We start from the raw sequence: 19139 nt of genomic DNA on the forward strand, positions 1-19139 counted from the left end.
ACACAAGACCTGCACAGTTCCAGTCCACGAGGGCCGCAAACAGGCACGGTTTTCAAGGCTATCCCTAAAACTGGGCCTGTTTGCGACTTTCGAGGACTGGAGTTGGGCAGGCCTGACTGACTGTTCTGTACACCATCCTACTGTAAATGTTTTGACTTTCTGCACTTTAAGGAGATGTTGCGTTTTTTAAATTTTATGAATAAATCATTTTTTTTAATAACACCATACTGTTGTGCTGTTGTGCTGACTGTAAACCATACTAACATAATACATGTAGAATAAATGCATACTTTTTATTTTTTCGGGTTTATTATACAGTATTTATAAAAAAAAGTATTGTATACAGTACGGTCTGAAAACATCAGCATACTGTTTCAGGTATTCTATCCTAATCAATAACAACGGCCACTAAACTGTAGACTCCGCTACGTGGTTTTTTATATCCGATTCACCAATGTGCAGGCATTGCTACACAAAGCGATATTATCCATCGAAATCCCTCCATTTGCCGTTTTCCGAATGAGATGACAAAGTTTTATTTTCTGAGGAAAAACAAAAGTACAAGCTTTACAGTAATAGTCAGTCCCCTAAAGAAGTTCCCACAGTCAGCCCCACCAATAATTTTCTCGGGGGGCGTCTCCTGTTCACATGCGCATGCGCCTACCGTCGATGTGATGACACGCATATGCGTTTCAAGAAGGTTCCAATGCGCATGCGCCTAGCTTTTCACCAATTGTGCAGTATCTACTGTAGAAGCCGCTCAGCCAATGATATTGCTTACAGGAGAATCGCTTGACTTTTGAAACGCACTGATATTGATATTTTCAAAATAAAAAAACAGAATAAAATACGGCAGCATTACTCACCATAGAATTTCCCAATCAGCTGGTGCCGAGCCACTGCCAGTCCAGTATTCTTGATCATACACGTCGTTGACAGGTGACAGCGGGACTACTACACCTGTAGTCAGCTGATGAGGCTGGCAATCGCTTAGGTACATGCAATCTTGCTCGAAACTGTACGCGAAAGCCGGCTCAGGCTGCAGGTATCCGGGCGTGGACAGACAGCAAGGGTTGTCACTGTCGGCCGGACCGTTATTGGAAGCCGGTGCTGGCGCATTGCCTTGCCAGCGACTGACGTTTCTTAGTTGGTTTTAACACGACCTTTCGCCTTTTGCCGTCTGCATGATCATAGATACAGGAAAAACAGGAGGGACCCCGAAACTGAGGTGAGATGGGTAACAACTGCACCCACAGCTACGGGGACACGTCTGGAAAGTGGAAAATAGGCGTCTAGAACCATCTGGGAGTATAAGATAATGTAAGATACTCGCCAGACAAGAAGGGAGGTTCCAGAAGATAGCTTGTACCGAGAGCCTGGGGTCCGGAGCCGGGAGGTAGGGCGGAGTCCGCAAGCCAAGGTAAAGGGACAGAGAGTTCAGGAGGTCAGGATACAAGCCACGGGTCGAAGTCCAGAGCGGGTCCACAGCCAAGCCGGTTCGGTACACAAGGGATCACTAGGAAAGACAAAGAAAATAACTGAGGCAGGAACGACCGTGGGTAACACAGGTCACAAAAAGCTATGCTCAGCCAAAGTATGAATGGCTGAGCAAGGTATAAATAGGAGGAAGGACCAATAGGGAGAGGGGGAGTAACGAGGGAGCGTCCCCAGGGAAGATAGGGATTGGTGGGGAGAAAATTGCCACAGCTGCGCTGGATGTGTAGCTTGTGAGCGGTGCACACGCATCAGGCGCGTGTGCCGCGCGGCAGAGATGCGCGCGACCTGAGCTGGGGGCGGGAACTCCTCCTGAGGGAGGATGTGAAGGTCCTCGGCCGTGCGCACGCATGCGCGCGTTCAGCAGCTACCGCGGGAAGCGGAGCAGAAGGGAGATCCCGCCCGCGGCTGTGAGGGAGCAGGACCGGAGCGGAGGCAGGTACAGTCGCGGAGGGAACCCCCTTAGAGAGGGGTGTTCCCCCGGACCTTACAGTACCCCCCTCCTTGAGGAGCGGCCTCAGGACGACTCCAATATGGCTTTTGGGGAAATTTAGAGTGAAAGAGTCTCAGCAGTCTGGGAGCATGTATTTGATGGTAGGGTACCCAAGATCTTTCCTCTGGGCCGAAGCCCTTCCAGTGAACCAGGTACTGCACCGAACCCCTCGTCCTCCTGGAATCCAGAATAGACTGAATCTCAAACTGCACCTGAACTATGACTGGTTTAGGGTAAATCGGTGTCCTATGGAACCGCGGACTCTGGGACACAGGTTTCAGCAGTGACACGTGGAACACAGAGGGTACCCTCATGGATGGAGGAAGTTCCAGATGATATGCCACAGGATTGATATGTTCCACTGCTGAGAATGGGCCCAAGTACCTGGGGGCCAGTTTGTGGCTCGGAGTCTTCAGTGTAATATTCTTGGAGGAATATTATCCTTATTCCCTGGCTTGAAGACTGGTGCCTGACGGCGGTGAAGATCTGCCTGTGCCTTTTGTCTGTGGGTTGCCTTTCTCAAAGCCTCTTGGATCTTTTTCCAGGATTCCTGAAGATCCTTGATTCAGTCATCGGCCGCTGGAACCCCGGAAGGAACTGAGGCGATGGGCAGCTGACCTGGGTGAAAACCATAATGAATGAAAAAAGGGGATTTCAGCGTGGAGCTGTTCTTTAAAGAATTATGGGAGAACTCTGCCCACGGAAGTAAATCTACCCAATTATCCTGGCTGTCCGCGATGAAGCATCGGAGTTATTGCTCCAGAGTCTGGTTCGTTCTCTCAGTTTTCCCATTAGTTTGGGGATGATACCCGGAAGAAAAGTGGAGGGTGATATCCATCCTGCGAGCGAAGGCCCGCCAAAATTTTGAGACGAATTGTGTACCTCGATCGGATACGATGGAAAGAGGAACTCTGTGAAGGCGGAATATTTCCTTAACAAAAACGTCTGCCAGGGTGGCGGAATTGGGCAGGCCTTTGAGAGGGACGAAATGGGCCTGTTTGGAAAAACGATCCACAACAACCAAAATGGTGTTCATCCCTTTAGAGGTTGGAAGTTCCACCACAAAGTCCATGGAGAGATGACTCCATGGGCGTTCTGGTATGGGGAGGGGTTGTAGAAGGCCGTACGGCTTTTTACGAATGGTCTTAACCTGAGCGCAGATTGGACAGGTCTTTACATACTCCGAAATGTCCTGCAACATGGTTGGCCACCGAAAGGTACGACCAATGAGGTCAGAAGTTCTGCTAATGCCTGGATGATCGGCTGACCTAGAAGAATGACCCCACTCAAGAATCTTCTTACGGAAGCGCGGAGCTGCATACATACGGCCAACCGGCACCTTAAGGCCCCTCGGGAGGTTAGATTGTGCTGCCATGACCTGATCCAGGATATCAAAAGAGTTGGCTGAAATGATGTATTTGGAGGGTAAGATTGTTTCGGAGATAACTTCGGAATTGTCCTCAAACAGGAATTGACGTGAAAGTGCGTCTGCCTTTTGATTCTTTGAGCCAGGAATGTAAGATATGAGATAATTAAATCTCGAAAAAAAAGAGACCATCGAGCCTGACGTGCCCCAAGGCGACGTGCACTCTCAATGTAAAGTAAGTTTTTATGATCAGTAAAGATCGAAATGGGGGTCTCCGTTCCCTCCAGAAGATGTCTACATTCCTGAAGGGCGAGTTGTTTTTTTTTAATAACTTTTTTTATTAGGAAACAGGCAATTTTACAGGCATATATCACGTCACAATATCCTAATACACTTTGGTTTTCTGATTTTCCGTGTTGGAAGGGGGGGGGATGTACACCAAGGGTGGCGCGACCTCTGGGTCACCGGGTGACCAGGGGAGCGAGAGGTCTGAAAAAGAAAAGGGGGGGTATAAAAGTGGGGAGGGTATGAGGGGGAGGGGATGTGGAGATGGGGGGGGGAGAGGGTGAGCCTTCCCCGCCCCGCTGACCCTAACATCCTTCAGGCTGTGGTCTGGGTGATCATGGTGCCTCCTATCGGGTTCGCTTGGGTGTCAGTGAACCTCCCAGGGTTCCCATATTTTGTAATGACTTGCAGTCTTGCGTTTGAGAAACGCCGTCAGACGTTCCATAAGCATTACATCATCTATTCTTCTCTTAACCGCCTGAATGGAGGGGGGAGAGATCTGTTTCCAGGAGAATGCCACCGCACATCTAGCCGTGGTAAGGATGGAGGAGATTAATTTTCCTACCGGGCGGTCAATTTCCTCTATTGGCCTGCCCAGGAGGAAGGTCAGTGGATCTGGGTCTAATGTGAGGCTAGTTACCTCTCGGATTAAAGTTTGGATAGAAAGCCAAAATTTTTGGACCTGAAGGGCGAGTTTAATGGCCAGGAGCTCTCTGTTTCCGACGTCATAGTTCCGTTCTGCTGAAGAATTTTTTTTTTAAAAGCACACACAGGGTTGAAGTTTGGCCTGTGGGGACTGTCTCTGAGAGAGAATGGCGCCAGCACCGACGTCGGATGTGTCTACCTCTAAGGTAAAGGGAAGCCCGGGGTCAGGATGACGCAAAATAGGAGCAGAAGCGAAAGATTTTTTGAGAGAGTCGAAGGCTTGGAGAGCTGCAGGAGAACAAACTGCTGTGTTAGCTCCCTTTTTGGTAAGGGCAGTAATGGGGGCCATGGTAGAAGAAAAATTCTTGATGAATTTACGATAGTAATTCGCAAATCCCAAGAATCACTGTATGGCTTTCAGGGAGGTGGGTTGTGGCCATTCTAACACAGCCTTGCGTTTGACTGGGTCCATAGAGAAGCCAGTGCTAGAAATGATATATCCAAGAAAGGGAATGGAAGAAAGATGAAAAGAACATTTCTCTAGCTTAGCGTAGAGATTGTTCTCCCGAAGGCGGGACAGGACTAATTTGGTGTGCTGAATGTGGTCAGAGAGGGATTTGGAAAAAATAAGGATATCATCAAGGTATACGATGACGAAGCTGTCGAGGAGATCACGGAAGATCTTGTTGACAAACTCCTGGAAGACCGCCGGGGCATTACACAGGCCGAAAGGCATGACCAGGTATTCATAATGTTGTGCAGATAGAAAAAAGCAGGCACCAGCAGCACAGGTTCAACACGAGAATAAGGAAATCAAATGAGAGCTAGTTCCCATAAAAAGGTTGTTTAATGGATTCTACAAGAAAAAATATAACAGCATTATGGGGTACAGAGCCCCCCACCAACGTGTTTCGAGCGCAAGCTCTTTTTCAAGGTGACTAAGAGTACTCACCTTGCCGTTTTTGTAGTCCCCAGAAGCGCGCCAAACTCCATTGCCAATCACTTCCTGAAACTCTCTGGAACAACGTCGGCGTGATGACGTCAGTGCGCGACAGGGGGAGTACAAAAAAAACATACAAAACTTGACAACTTTATTAACAAATGTTAAATAGACATTCTTAATGTTAAAAATATCGGCGAAAGTACTAGGCATGTCTTCTAGTTAGTCAAAGGCACTGAAAATAGACACAAACAAAGTCAAGATAAAAGGAAATGGCAAAATCTAAGATACACATTTCTGATGAAAACAGCCAAGGAAGACTTGCCCACACAAACGGATAAATCATTAGATCACTTAGCAAATATATGCATATATTCAAGATCATAGGTCAGATCAGATTACAACACATATATAATTTTAATCCGTTTGACTAGTGAAAAAGTATAATGTGCTATATTCGGAAGCGACTTTATTAATGTGGTCAATATTAGAATTATATCATAAGGTTTTAAATCAAGAGTGTAATATCTAATAATAACTACACTTCTACATAAGGAAATGACTTTAACCATGATGGTAAGTTAGTTCATAATAGACCATAAAATAGGGTGAATACCTGTAAAATAGATACAGGGATTAAAAAATATGAAAATATGAAAATCTTTGCAACAGATCAATAGTAACATCATTGGGTACAAGTGAGAACAAATAGATTGGGGGATCTGATTTTTTAGAGCTTGAAAAAATTCATACATAAGTTGGCCATAATTACCTATAGACACAACATATCACACAATATATCAATATAAAAAAGATTAATGCAAAAAAGGTTAATGTAAGGACGGTTAATGCACAAAAGGTTACTGCAAGGAAGGTTAATGCAAAAAAGATTAATGCAAAGAAAGGGTTAATGCAAAAAAGGTGTCAGGTCCCAGTCAGAGTTCAGGCCACAGGGAATTCTAGTGTTCAATGTAAATATCCAATAAAGCTCTCGCTTATCTAGAAGTGCTGCCCTGTTGCCGCCTCTGACTTGCATAAGTACATGCTCTATCCCCATGTAGGTGAGGGCATCAATGCTACCCTTTACACAGTTAGTAAAATGTAATGACACTGGGTGACTGAGCTCTCCTTTTTTAATGAGTCCCATATGTTCCCTGATGCGTACCTTCAGGGCCCGTGTGGTACGGCCCACATATTGCTTTCCACATCCGCAGTTTAAAATATAAACTACGAATGTGGTATTGCAATTGATGAAGGACGCAACTGGGAATTCACGACCAGTGACAAATGACCTGAATGATGAGTCAGAGAGCATATGTTTACATGATATACATTTCAGACATTTTAAGCTTCCCTTAGGTAATTGTTTGGAAACTTTAGATTTGCTTGAGAAAAGACTAGGGGAAACTGAGTTAGCGATAGTTTTGGCCCTTTTAAATACAAACTGTGGACCCTCCACAAACACACGTTTCAAAAGGGGATCTCCTGAGAGTATATCCCAGTGTTTTTTAATTATATGTTTTATCTGACTTATTTGAGTATTGTATTGTGTAATAAACAGGGGTTGGTTGTTACCCCTTCTTTCCTTATTGAGAGGTGTATTTCTTTGTTTATGTAGTAATTGTTCCCTGGTAAGGTTATTTACTTCTTCCCAAGACTTCATCAAGTCTACAGATGAGTAACCTCTGTCCTTAAACCTTAAGAGGAGTTACTTTGTGATGAACTGAAGCAGCTTTACTGAGATATATTAAGGACCAAGAGGGGTATACATAGCTACATGCAGCAGAAACTATCTTCCCCTAGCACAGTGCCTGGGAAATGTTACTGTCTTCTTTCTAATCTACATCGCAAGTGACACTTGATCCGTTTTGAAGTCTAAAAACTACAACTCCCATGATCCCCGTAGTGTGAGCATGCGCAGTAGGACACAGAGCTGTGACCTGGATGTAGTCAGTGTCTCCACTTCTGGGAAAGTGAACCTGAGCTCCAACTGCAGCAGAGAGAAGAGGTGAGAGAAAACACACATAAAAAGCAGCCTCACCCCAAGCAGGCAAGAGACACACGCGCACGCCACCCCCCTTCTCGACCAGGGCGAGTGTCTCAGGCCCGTCGTAATATAGTGGGCGCGATTGCTGTGGTTAGCCAGCTATTCTATGGGCGCTGGCACATATGGGGCTTCCGTGGCTGCGTGCGCGCGCCTCCGTCTGCTCAGCTGGGCGATGTGTGATCATCCCCTAGCACAGTGCCTGGGAAATGTTACTGTCTTCTTGTAATCTGCACAGTATGTGACACGTGATCCGTTTCCAAGTATAAAAACTACAACTCCCATGATCCCCTTAGTGTGAGCATGCGCAGTAGGACACAGAGCTGTGACCTGGATGTAGTCAGTGTCTCCACTTCTGGGAAAGTGAACCTGAGCTCCGACTGCAGCAGAGAGAAGAGGTGAGAGAAAACACACATAAAAAGCAGTCTCGCCCCAGACAGGCAAGAGACACACGCGCACACCACCCCCCTTCTCGACCAGGGCGAGTGTCTCAGGCCCGTCGTAATATAGTGGGCGCGATTGCTGTGGTTAGCCAGCTATTCTATGGGCTCGAGCACTCACGGGGCTTCCGTGGCTGCGCGCGCGCGCCTCCGTCTGCTGGGCGATGTGTGATCATCCCCAGCAGACGGAATGTGATCCGACACAGGGCGAGCGGGGACCAGAGAGGGCGAGCAGGGAGCGGGGGGCTGTGTCACGGGCATCGTAGGACTGAATTAAGCAGGTGCATGGATTTAGATATGTTTGAGATTAATAGTTATATATAGGTATATGTTGAAACTTAACAATTGATATATTAAAGTACTCTTTGGCCTCGTTCAGGGTGCAGGCTTCGGAGGGATGGCGTGCTGCCGTGGGACACAATGTATTCAAATTGAATACAGCTGGCCTGTCTCCGAAGTACGGAGTTGACGCTGGCTACAGTTTAAATAAACAAACCAATTCGTTTTTTGAAGCTGTAGCAGCGTCACTGGGACCTCGGCAGCCAATGAAATCATTCTTGAGAATGATTTCAAGACTGCAACTTGGATCCCTAACCTCACGTCTGTAGCCCCGCCTCCTCCTCCCCTCGCCGCCTCCTCCCCTCGCCGCCTCCTCCCCTCGCCGCCTCCTCCCCTCGCCGCCGCCTCCTCCTCCCCTCGCCGCCGCCTCCTCCTCCCCTCGCCGCCGCCTCCTCCTCCCCTCGCCGCCGCCTCCTCCTCCCCTCGCCGCCGCCTCCTCCTCGCCGCCTCCTCCTCCTCCCCTCGCCGCCTCCTTCTCCCCTCGCCGCCTCCTCCTCCCCTCGCCGCCTCCTCCTCCCCTCGCCGCCTCCTCCTCCCCTCGCCTCCTCAACAAGTCTGCTGAGGAGGATGAACACACATCGCCCAGTAGACTGCCGCCCGCCCTCCAACTCCTGCCTCTGGCACCCTGAACGAGGCCTTAGGGCTCTTCTATGCAGCGTGCGGCCGCGAGTTCCTATGCGAACGTGCGTGCACGTGCCGCATGCTTTTCCTGCATATAGTGCCGGGAGCTGCAGGTAATGTATATGTGTGTGTGAGTGTGTGTGTGTATGTGTGAGTATATGTATGTGTGTGTGCATGGGTTGTGTGAGTGAAAGTATCCTAGATAAGATTAAAAAAAAAAAAAAACGAATAAATATTTTTTTTTACTTCTGCAATTATTTACGCACAGACACACATATACATACATTTGAGCGCAGGCAGCGGCGCGAAAAGTTGAATTTCTTCATCTTTGCTGCTGTCTGTCGGCTCCCCTCTCCCTGCCGTGCGCTGCCCGCTGCCAACTGAAAATCCGCACGCGCCCGGCACTATAGAACGTGCCTTGGGCATGTTCTATAGTGCCGGGTGCGTGCTACGGCGTGCGCGCGCGGATTGTTAGTTGGTGACATAAGCCTTTCTTTACGAGGGCTGCGCACGGCAGGGAGAGGGGAGCCGACAGACAGCGGCGAAGATAAAGAAATTCATCTTTTGTGAGTGTACACAAAAAAAATTTATTAAACTTTTTTTTAATTGAAAAAATCTTACTTACACTTACACAACATACAGGCATACCCCGCATTAACGTACGCAATGGGACCGGAGCATGTATGTAAAGCGAAAATGTACTTAAAAGTGAAGCACTACCTTTTTCCCACTTTTTCCCACTTATCGATGCATGTACTGTACTGCAATCGTGCATAACTGATGTAAATAACACATTTGTAACAGGCTCTATAGTCTCCCTGCTTGCGCACAGCTTCAGTACCGGTAGGGAGCTGGTATTGCTGTTCAGGACGTGCTGACAGGCGCATGCGTGAGCTGCCGTTTGCCTATTGGGCGATATGTACTTACTCGTGAGTGTCCTTAAACTGGGGTATGCCTGTATATACACGCATATACACTTACCTGCAGCTCCCGGCTCTATATACACAGAAAGCATGCTGCACGTGCGTTCGCATAGGAACGCACGGCCGCATGCTGTATATAACAGCCCTTAGGGCCCTTCTATACTGGTTGCGGGCGTGTGCGAACGCGCGTGCTCGTGCCGCATGCTTTTTGTTTGTATACAGCCAGGAGCGTGTGCGTGTGAATGAAATAATGGTGTAAATAAGATTTTTTTTTTAAACAAAAAAAGTTGAATAAATAAAAAATGTTTTATTGCACACTCACTGACATACACACACATACATACATTTGAGCGCCGGTAGCGGTGCGAAATCAATCCTCCCACCGTCTTCGCCGCTGTCTGTCGGCTCCCCGCTCCCTGCCATGCGCGTGGCTCTTGTATAGAAGGGCTGCCATGCGCGCGCCACTATAGAACCAGCCTTAGGACCGTTCTATACTGTTTGCACTCGTGCGTGTGTGTGTGTGTGTGTGTGTGTGAATTATGTATGAAATAATATTTTTTGAATAAAAAAAAGTAATCAAAATATTTTTTATTTATTTAACTTGGACACATACACATACGCACAAACATACATACACACACACACACACATACATACATTACAGCGCCGGTAGCAGCGCAAAATCATTCATTTCTTCATGTTCTCCCTCGTTGGTCCGCTCTAAGCCCCCTGCCGTGCGCGAGCGCGAGCGCGGCACCATTATAGAATGTCTGAAAAGAAAAGCAAATGTGTGGTGCTCAGATAAAAAGCCTCAATATGGTACTTGAAAGAAACCACAATAAAGTTCAAATATTTGATTGAAGAGTCCTGCAGTACGAACCCCCTGATGAATGAGTAAGGGATATTAACCCATAATATGTAGAACAATCACTACTCCATTATAATCCGACTAGTGGATTAGGGTCCCCACGAGCAATGTAGTAAGAGACCTCACAATAAAGTGACCCAACATATATTATCGGAATGGAGAATAAGCAGGTGATTTGAATGACTCACTTTGAGTTGTAGATGTCCGTAAGACTGTCAAGTCTTCATCCACAGCAGGGGGTGTGCTGCCGTTTTTTCTGGGGTGCTGATGAGAGAAACAGTAGGAAAAAGCAGGCACCAGTAACTCGGGAAACAAATAATGAAGGATATCCAAGGGAGCGTGTGCCCATTAAAAATGAATTTAATGGAAACTACAAAAAAACAGCAACATTACGGGGTACACAGCCCCCCACCAACGCTGAGCCCCTGCATCCTCAATGAGGATGCCTTGAGAGGGGGCTCACCCGAGCGTCCGCAGGCGTGCTGACGAGTTGGATTTTTCAGCCGACAGGCGAAGCTGTTTTTCAACGCGCTGTCGGCTGAAAACATCCAATCAGCGCGAAGTAGCGTCAACGTCACGTTGACGTCGGTGCATCGCGGGCTATTGGCTCAGTGACGTCACTGCCCCGCCTCCCCCCCCTCTCCCTATCGCGCACGCTGCCTCGCCTGCATGTGCATGAAATCGCACAGGCTTCACGCACAGGCTTCAACAGACGAGCCTCAGCGTCAGCACGGCTCTGCACTGCTCACACCTCTATGGACGCAGCCTTTCGTATGAATGAGTACATGGGGTATGCTATGCTCCTGTGACAGTCCAGTGACTCATTTCTTTTAGGCACCGTATGCATGTACAGGCATACCCCACATTAACGTACGCAATGGGACTGGAGCATGTATGTAAAGCGAAAATGTACTTAAAAGTGAAACACTACCTTTTTCCCACTTATCGATGCATGTACTGTACTGCAATCGTCATATACGTGCATAACTGATGTAAATAACGCATTTGTAACAGGCTCTATAGTCTCCCCACGCTTCAGGCTACAACAATACCCCAGTCCAATGATTAGTCCATATAGATATGGAAAGTTCTTTTCAATATTCCAGCTGATGGAGCGATGGTGATCCAATTGCTGGCTGCTGGTTCCGAACTCCTCCTAGTATGTAATGGACAAAAAGGAAAAGACCATTGCGCAGCCACTAGAATCCATGAATAACTCCACAACAGATTAAAGTAATGAACTTACAGACTTGCTGTGTTGTTGTTCCTTTGAGACAATCTGTGCTTTTAACCTCTTCTCTTCCAGATATCACGAATCCCACGTGTTGTATGTCTATCCTCCAGGTTTTCTGTCTGTTCACAGCATTACCACTTGGTCATAGTTCCCATGTGTTCCCAGAAAGGAAATAACATGAAAGATGATGGTGCAGATTGATAAAAATTTATTACAATAAAAATAAAAAACAGCCAAGGGCTTACTCACATAAACCAGGCTGTATAAAAACAGCTGACAACGTGCCATCCGCAGCTTGATACAATCAGGTAGGCAGGCTTCTGGGAGGATGGCGCTATTGTTGTTTGCAAACCCTGAAGTGGCGTCTAACTCTCAGTAGTTACTCTGCGAGATTCGCCCCCTCTATTTGCTATAGCTTCCTCTATCTCAGCTTGAGGTGGCCAGCACTGCAGAATGTGCTCTGCTCACCTCTCTGGGTAACTGCCGTCAGCCCGCGCTAAGCCTCGTGATGTCACACTCTGGCGTCTCTCCTGATCTCTATGCTCCTGCTTCTGAAGACCGTGTCAGTTCTAGCTCCTCCCTCTCCATACGCGTTTCGTGACGCAATGTGGTCACTTGATCAGCGTCACGAAACGCGTATGGAGAGGGAGGAGCTAGAACTGACACGGTCTTCAGAAGCAGGAGCATAGAGATCAGGAGAGACGCCAGAGTGTGACATCACGAGGCTTAGCGCGGGCTGACGGCAGTTACCCAGAGAGGTGAGCAGAGCACATTCTGCAGTGCTGGCCACCTCAAGCTGAGATAGAGGAAGCTATAGCAAATAGAGGGGGCGAATCTCGCAGAGTAACTACTGAGAGTTAGACGCCACTTCAGGATTTGCAAACAACAATAGCGCCATCCTCCCAGAAGCCTGCCTACCTGATTGTATCAAGCTGCGGACGGCACGTTGTCAGCTGTTTTTATACAGCCTGGTTTATGTGAGTAAGCCCTTGGCTGTTTTTTATTTTTATTGTAATAAATTTTTATCAATTTGCACCATCATCTTTCATGTTATTTCCTTTCTGGGAACACATGGGAACTATGACCAAGTGGTAATGCTGTGAACAGACAGAAAACCTGGAGGATAGACATACAACACGTGGGATTCGTGATATCTGGAAGAGAAGAGGTTAAAAGCACAGATTGTCTCAAAGGAACAACAACACAGCAAGTCTGTAAGTTCATTACTTTAATCTGTTGTGGAGTTATTCATGGATTCTAGTGGCTGCGCAATGGTTTTTTCCTTTTTGTCCATTACATACTAGGAGGAGTTCGGAACCAGCAGCCAGCAATTGGATCACCATCGCTCCATCAGCTGGAATATTGAAAAGAACTTTCCATATCTATATGGACTAATCATTGGATTGGGGTATTGTTGTAGCCTGAAGCGCCAGGTCATTGCATTTTTTGTATAATTGTTTGTAATGAGTTTGTGAGGAATTTGTTTGGCAGAGACCCCGTGGCAGCTTTCACTTAGCAATAAGCTTATTATTCACATATTGTATTTACACTTTATATATTTTTTTTTTTGCGCAGAGTTATAGGGTATATCTTTTTCTAGTTTATCTTCTATAGTCTCCCCGCTTGCGCACAGCTTCGGTACAGGTAGGGAGCCGGTATTGCTGTTCAGGACGTGCTGACAGGCGCATGCGTGAGCTGCCGTTTGCCTATTGAGCGAGATGCCGCTTTTCTTTTCCTCTTTTTGTTTAATACACTTTTCAAGTGTTCTCTATACCTTGATGGGTTTTCCTATTATTTATTTATTTATAAAATGTATTTATTTAAAAAAATATTTTACCAGGAAGTACAGTAATACATTGAGAGTTACCTCTCGTTTTCAAGTATGTCCTGGGCACATAGTTAAGACAAATAATACATGGTTACAAATACAGTTACATAAATGAACAGGGTATACATTATATACAAGACATTGCATGCACAGTTAAAGAAAATATATATTACTAGCTGAGAGACCCGGCGTTGCCCGGGATGTGAACCGTGAATAAGTACAGTATGTGTAAATGTTGTATTGTAAAGTGTTAATGTTTCAAACAGTTTCACACAGTCACAGACACTTACACAGACTTATACACACTCACAGACACTCACACACAGTGTCACACAATTACACACACCAGCACCAACACCCGCTCCCCCCCCTCCTCCTGCGCAGGCAGCGGGGACAACGGTGGGGCATCCCCCAACCCATCTCCTGTCCCGCAGCCTGTCACGCGGTGACAGGGGGAAGCCGGGACCGGAGGGGCATCCCCCAACCCATCTCCTGTCCCGCGGTGACAGGGGGAAGCCGGGACCGGTGGGGCATCCCGCCTCCCATCTCCTGTCCCGCGGCCTGTCACGCGGTGACAGGGGGAAGCCGGGACCGGTGGGGCATCCCCCCTCCCATCTCCTATCCCGCGGCCTGTCACGCGGTGACAGGGGGAAGCCAGGACCGGAGGGGCATCCCCCCTCCCTTCTCCTGTCCCGCGGCCTGTCACGCGCGGCACCGGGGTGTGAGCTTGGGGGGGGGGTGAGCTTGGGGGAGGGGATGAGCTTGGGGGGGGGAGTGAGGTGTGTGTGTGACACTGTGTGTCCTTTGGGCCATCACTCCGCCTCAGGCCAATGAGAGGTGTGCGGGAGCGGCCCAAGGGACCAATGAGATTTAGGGACACCGGACATCCAGGCAGGCAGGCAGGCATACAGTGCTTTCAATTATATAGTATAAGATGGGCGTATTATGTATTAGCATGTCCTTTATTTGCACTGGCCTGCCTTCTTGGACCTTGGGCAGTGCTAGTATCTTTGCATTTATCTTATGTCTCCTCTGAAAGCAGTTTACAATTATTCAAGGGGAGATTATGTTTTCCTTTTTGTAATGTGTGTGAGACAGTAATACCTTATCAATACTTAGGCTAGCGATTCCTGTGTTTAGGGTTTTTATGCAGGGATAATGGTAGGGGCTGGTGCTGCCAGGGTCTAAGGATGCAGATCTTTCAATGCTTTACTTGCTTGATTTGTGCGTTCCACTATGGTTATCTCCATTCTAGCATATGTTCTCCCTTTTAAATTAAGTGTGCTTTTATTTTATTTTGTATTTAGGCATTTTACTTCAGACTTGTTCCGATTATTCCTTCCATGCAGGAGGAGTTTAGGAGCTTGTTTGTTTTCCCCCCTTTTGTTGTCACATTGTTGTTATCCTCCATCCCCCTTTTTTTCACTCCAACCACTCCCTTCCCTCCACATTATTGTAGTTGTTGTTTTCGACAGATACGATCTACAGACCCTGCATTTGGGTATATTGTACAGCTGCTACAAATGTTGCCAAATATACTTTTATTGACGTATTCAAATTGACAATTGTCTATTGTATCTATTTGTGTGCTGGGGCCCCTTTGTATATATATCTGATTCATTCGGGGGGGCTCAGAGGTCCCCCCTGCCTCTGTGCACCAATTTATATTTATACATTTAGTTATTTGTGGAGTGCTACCTAACAAACATACTTTCCTTAAAAGCTAATGCTCTGCTGTTCACCCAGCTTTTAAGCATAGCATAGGATTAGATGCAAAGCCAGTAAAACCAGTCACAGACAGCTGTTTCGACCTTTTGAGTCTCATCAGTGTGAGGCTAGTTGTACAGGGAACATAAAACATGTATTATATTAAAAGCACTTTAATTCCTGGTAACGGTATGTCCCCCTCATACTACTATCGACTTACTATCTATCAAAGGATTTGAAAAGATTTCAGCCACTTTAATTGGAGTTTTGCAGCTAGTGAGATTTCCTTTTAAATCGTTAAATATTATGATCTACTTTGAATGTATGATCCACTACATCTGCTCTCCGGCCCTAATGCTGCACATGTGCTAAACCCTTCATTTTTACAATGTACAGCTACAGTTTACTTTCATCCTGAACTTTTTGTGATATGCCAACTTACCTCTCCTGCATGACCTTTTGTAAGACAGTTTGTGTAACAGTGACTTTTTTGTCTCGTCTAGTACAAAGACAAGCACCAATAATCCACCCATGCCAACACTGCAAGGTTGCTTTTAGCAGTCAGGATTACCTCCTCAAACATCTGAAGTTCAAATACCCAAATGAGAATATGGAAAAGATGAGGACAGAACAATCTTGCAACATTCCAATAAATATGACAGAAAATGCATCTTTCAACCCGTCAAGGCAATTAATAAACAATGTAACTGCTTCTCATCCCAAAAAATATATATTACCAGCAGCCAAAGGAAAAGATCTTGGAGAAAGTGGGAAGAGTCTACAGAAGAATCTACAGAAGAGGACACACACAGGGGAGAGACCGCATGTATGTTGAGAATGTGGGAAGGGGTTTAGTCGGTTTGCCAACCTGAAGGTACATTAGAGGACACACACAGGGGAGAAACCTCATGTATGTGGGGAATGTGGGAAGGAATTTAGTGTGTTATCCCACCTGAACACACACTTTAGGACACATACAGGGGAGAGACCGCATGTATGTGGGGAATGTGGGAAGGGATTTAGTCGGTTATCCCACCTGAACACACACAAGAGAACACACACTGGGGAGACACCTCATGTATGTGGGGAATGTGGGAAGGGATTTAGTGTGTCATCCAGCCTGAACGTACACAAGAGGAAACACACAGGGGAGAGACCGCATGTTTGTGGGGAATGTGGGAAGTGATTTAGTTTGTTAACCCACCTGAACAGACACATTAGGACACACACAGGGGAGAGACTGCATGTTTGTGTGGAATGTGGGAAGAGATTTAGTGACTTATCCAGCCTGAACAAACACAATAGATCACACACAGGATAGAGACCCCATGAATGTGGGAAGGGATATAATGATTTATCCAGCCTGAGGAGACACATAGGGGAAAGACCTATCTCTAAAGCCAGGCATGATTAGGGATTACCAGCGACTAAGACGCTCACATATAAGTGCACACGTGTATCTGTGTTACGCTGAATCACAATGAAAAGTGATTTTAGTTTATGGTGCATAAAACGAGCATTTTAAAGGGGTAAAATGTTATGTTATTTATATATTTGAAATGTTGGTTATTTGTATCATTCTTACAGGCATACCCCGCTTTAAGGACACTCACTTTAAGTGCAATCGCGAGTAAGTACATATCGCCCAATAGTCAAACGGCATCTCACGCATGCGCCAGTCAGCACGTCCTGAACAGCAATACCGGCTCCCTACCTGTACCGAAGCTGTGCGCAAGCGGGGAGACTGTAGAGCCTGTTACACATGTGTTATTTACATCAGTTATGCACGTATATGATGTTTGCAGTACAGTACATGCATCAATAAGTGGGTAAAAGGGAGTGCTTTACTTTAAGTACATTTTCGCCTTACATACATGCTCCGGTCCCATTGCGTACGTTAATGCAGGGTATTCCTATATTGTAGTTTTATTTAAAGAAAAATGTTCTTAATGTTTTATGTTTTAATGCTGTTGGTTCTAATAAAATGTGCGTTTCCCATTATGCTAAAGCTGTCTCATTTAGCTGTGAATCTGAATAGTTTTGCCGCGACCAATTGGTCGCCGGCATTAGGTTGCAGACAGACCCTCCGCCACCAGCCGTTTCTAATGTAAGTTTTATTACTGTTTTGGGAAGGGGGTTTAGGGTAAGGGCTTGGTGTTGGGGGTTTTAGGGTAAGAGGGATCTTAGGATATAACTAGCCAGGGGTGGGGTGAGTAGCAGCGAAACGGCTGTGACCTAATGTCCTAGAATGTCCTGTGACTATTGAGGTGGAGCACAGGGACACAGACTAACGTCCCCAGTGAGGGACATTAATGCAGCCGCCTTTACATACTGTGTGTCATGTTCCTTTTAATATCTAGAGAGCAGTGTAAGGGCTGACAATCTATTTCACAGGTTACACGTAGACATGAAAATGCACCTGAGGGGGTTAAGTGCCCCTTTATTAATGACATATGGCAGTAATGATGTAACAAATAGTCCCACCTCACACAGGGACCTTTCCCACTGATGGTTTCACTTGCACACCTCTATGGCAGAGATTCCTGTTACACATACGCTGGCGTTACCTCCCCACAAGCACATTGCCAGGCTGAGGGAGGTGTCCAGGAGACACACCCAACTTTATTTTGTATTGGTAACTCTAACTCAGAATGAAAAGCATTTAGCAGAGGTGGGCACGGGACTGTGGGGGTGGGGGGGGGGGCAGAGGCTGGAGGGGAACACGGGACTGTAGAAGCCCCTCGATCACCTCTGGGTTTTAATTTGGGCTTGTTCTGTTTTGGCGGAAAAGTGAGCTTTGTGTTACCAGGCAGATGTTGGGACAGGTGTCAGGTGATTGGCTGAGGACCAAGTGCTGGGCAGATGGGCAGAGTGCTGTGACTGGACACTGGAGGGAGGGCGTGGCTAGGGAGTTTTGGCAGGAAAATGAAAGGTACGATATATTTAGACAGAGCAGAAGCAGATAGGGAAATGACCGGTGGTTAGGGAACATTGGCTGTTCCACTCCCCTCCCTATGTGTTATAATTATAACAGATATGTGTATACACACACACGTGTATAGGTACATTTACGTTGCACCAGGATGCGCAGGAAGTTTGTTTCCTGGATACTAAAGTGTATAAACTGGAGGGACAGTTACAGACTGACTTATTTATTAAGAGCACAGACCGGTACACACTTTTGCACTATAGCAGCTTTCATCCCCCTAGTACCATTCGTTCACTCCCTAGAAGTCAATTCTATAGGGTGAAAAGAATAGTCCGTGAACCCGATAGGCTTACGGAAAAGTTGACCTTTATGACTGAGAAGTTTAATGCATGTGGATATCCAGAAGGAGAACTTAATGGAGAGATAGAGAGAGTTGAGAATCTTGACAGAGAGACTTTATTGCTACCTACAAAAACCAAGACTGAGACCAGGAGAATTCTGTTCGTGAGAACTTTTATCACAGCGAGTCCCAGGATCCTGAGGAAACATTGGCATTTGATCAGCTCGGATCCACTGTTGGGTCAAGCGTTTACAGGCCCTTCTCTCATGGCTTATAGGAAGGCTCCCACGCTAAGGAACGCTCTAGTTAGGGCGGACTTTGGTTCAGCCAAAACTTTGGGATCACGGTTTAAAGGAGTGCCCATTAAAGGTACATTTCCTTGTCTCTCAAGTGCACAGTGTGGGAATGTGCAGAAGGGGCAACATTCACTCACGCTCGGACGGCAAAAAATATGGGATTAAAGATTATGCCACATGCAACTCGGATTTTGTGGTTTATCTCCTGAAGTGTCCTTGCGGGTTGGCTTATGTAGGGGAAACTATACGTACGGTCAAAGAACGGATCAGCCAGCACAAATCTAGGGGCCACATCGGGTGACATGGCAAGGAGCCGAATGGAGGGGGGGGGGGAGAACAAGGAGCCG

The 19139-nt window shown here is 46.6% G+C and overlaps 2 long non-coding RNA genes across 5 annotated transcripts; one reads left to right on the top strand and one right to left on the bottom strand.

The window, feature by feature from the left end:
• Positions 1-352: 352 nt before the first annotated feature.
• Positions 353-7490, bottom strand: LOC142466848 (uncharacterized). The gene is made up of 3 exons (XR_012788250.1): positions 5236-7490; positions 867-1516; positions 353-542 (listed from the first exon to the last, which is right to left on the bottom strand). It is a non-coding gene; the product is annotated as an uncharacterized LOC142466848 (long non-coding RNA).
• LOC142466847 (uncharacterized) lies at positions 7115-17228 on the top strand. 4 transcript variants are annotated; one of them, XR_012788246.1, is made up of 2 exons: positions 7115-7665; positions 15731-17228. It is a non-coding gene; the product is annotated as an uncharacterized LOC142466847 (long non-coding RNA). The 4 variants fall into 4 exon arrangements; XR_012788247.1 differs by having other exon boundaries at positions 7156-7231; XR_012788249.1 differs by lacking the exon at positions 7115-7665 and adding an exon at positions 7672-7988.
• The last annotated feature ends 1911 nt before the right edge of the window (positions 17229-19139 follow it).

Source organism: Ascaphus truei, chromosome 15 (assembly GCF_040206685.1).
Source record: "Ascaphus truei isolate aAscTru1 chromosome 15, aAscTru1.hap1, whole genome shotgun sequence".
NCBI lineage: Eukaryota > Metazoa > Chordata > Amphibia > Anura > Ascaphidae > Ascaphus > Ascaphus truei.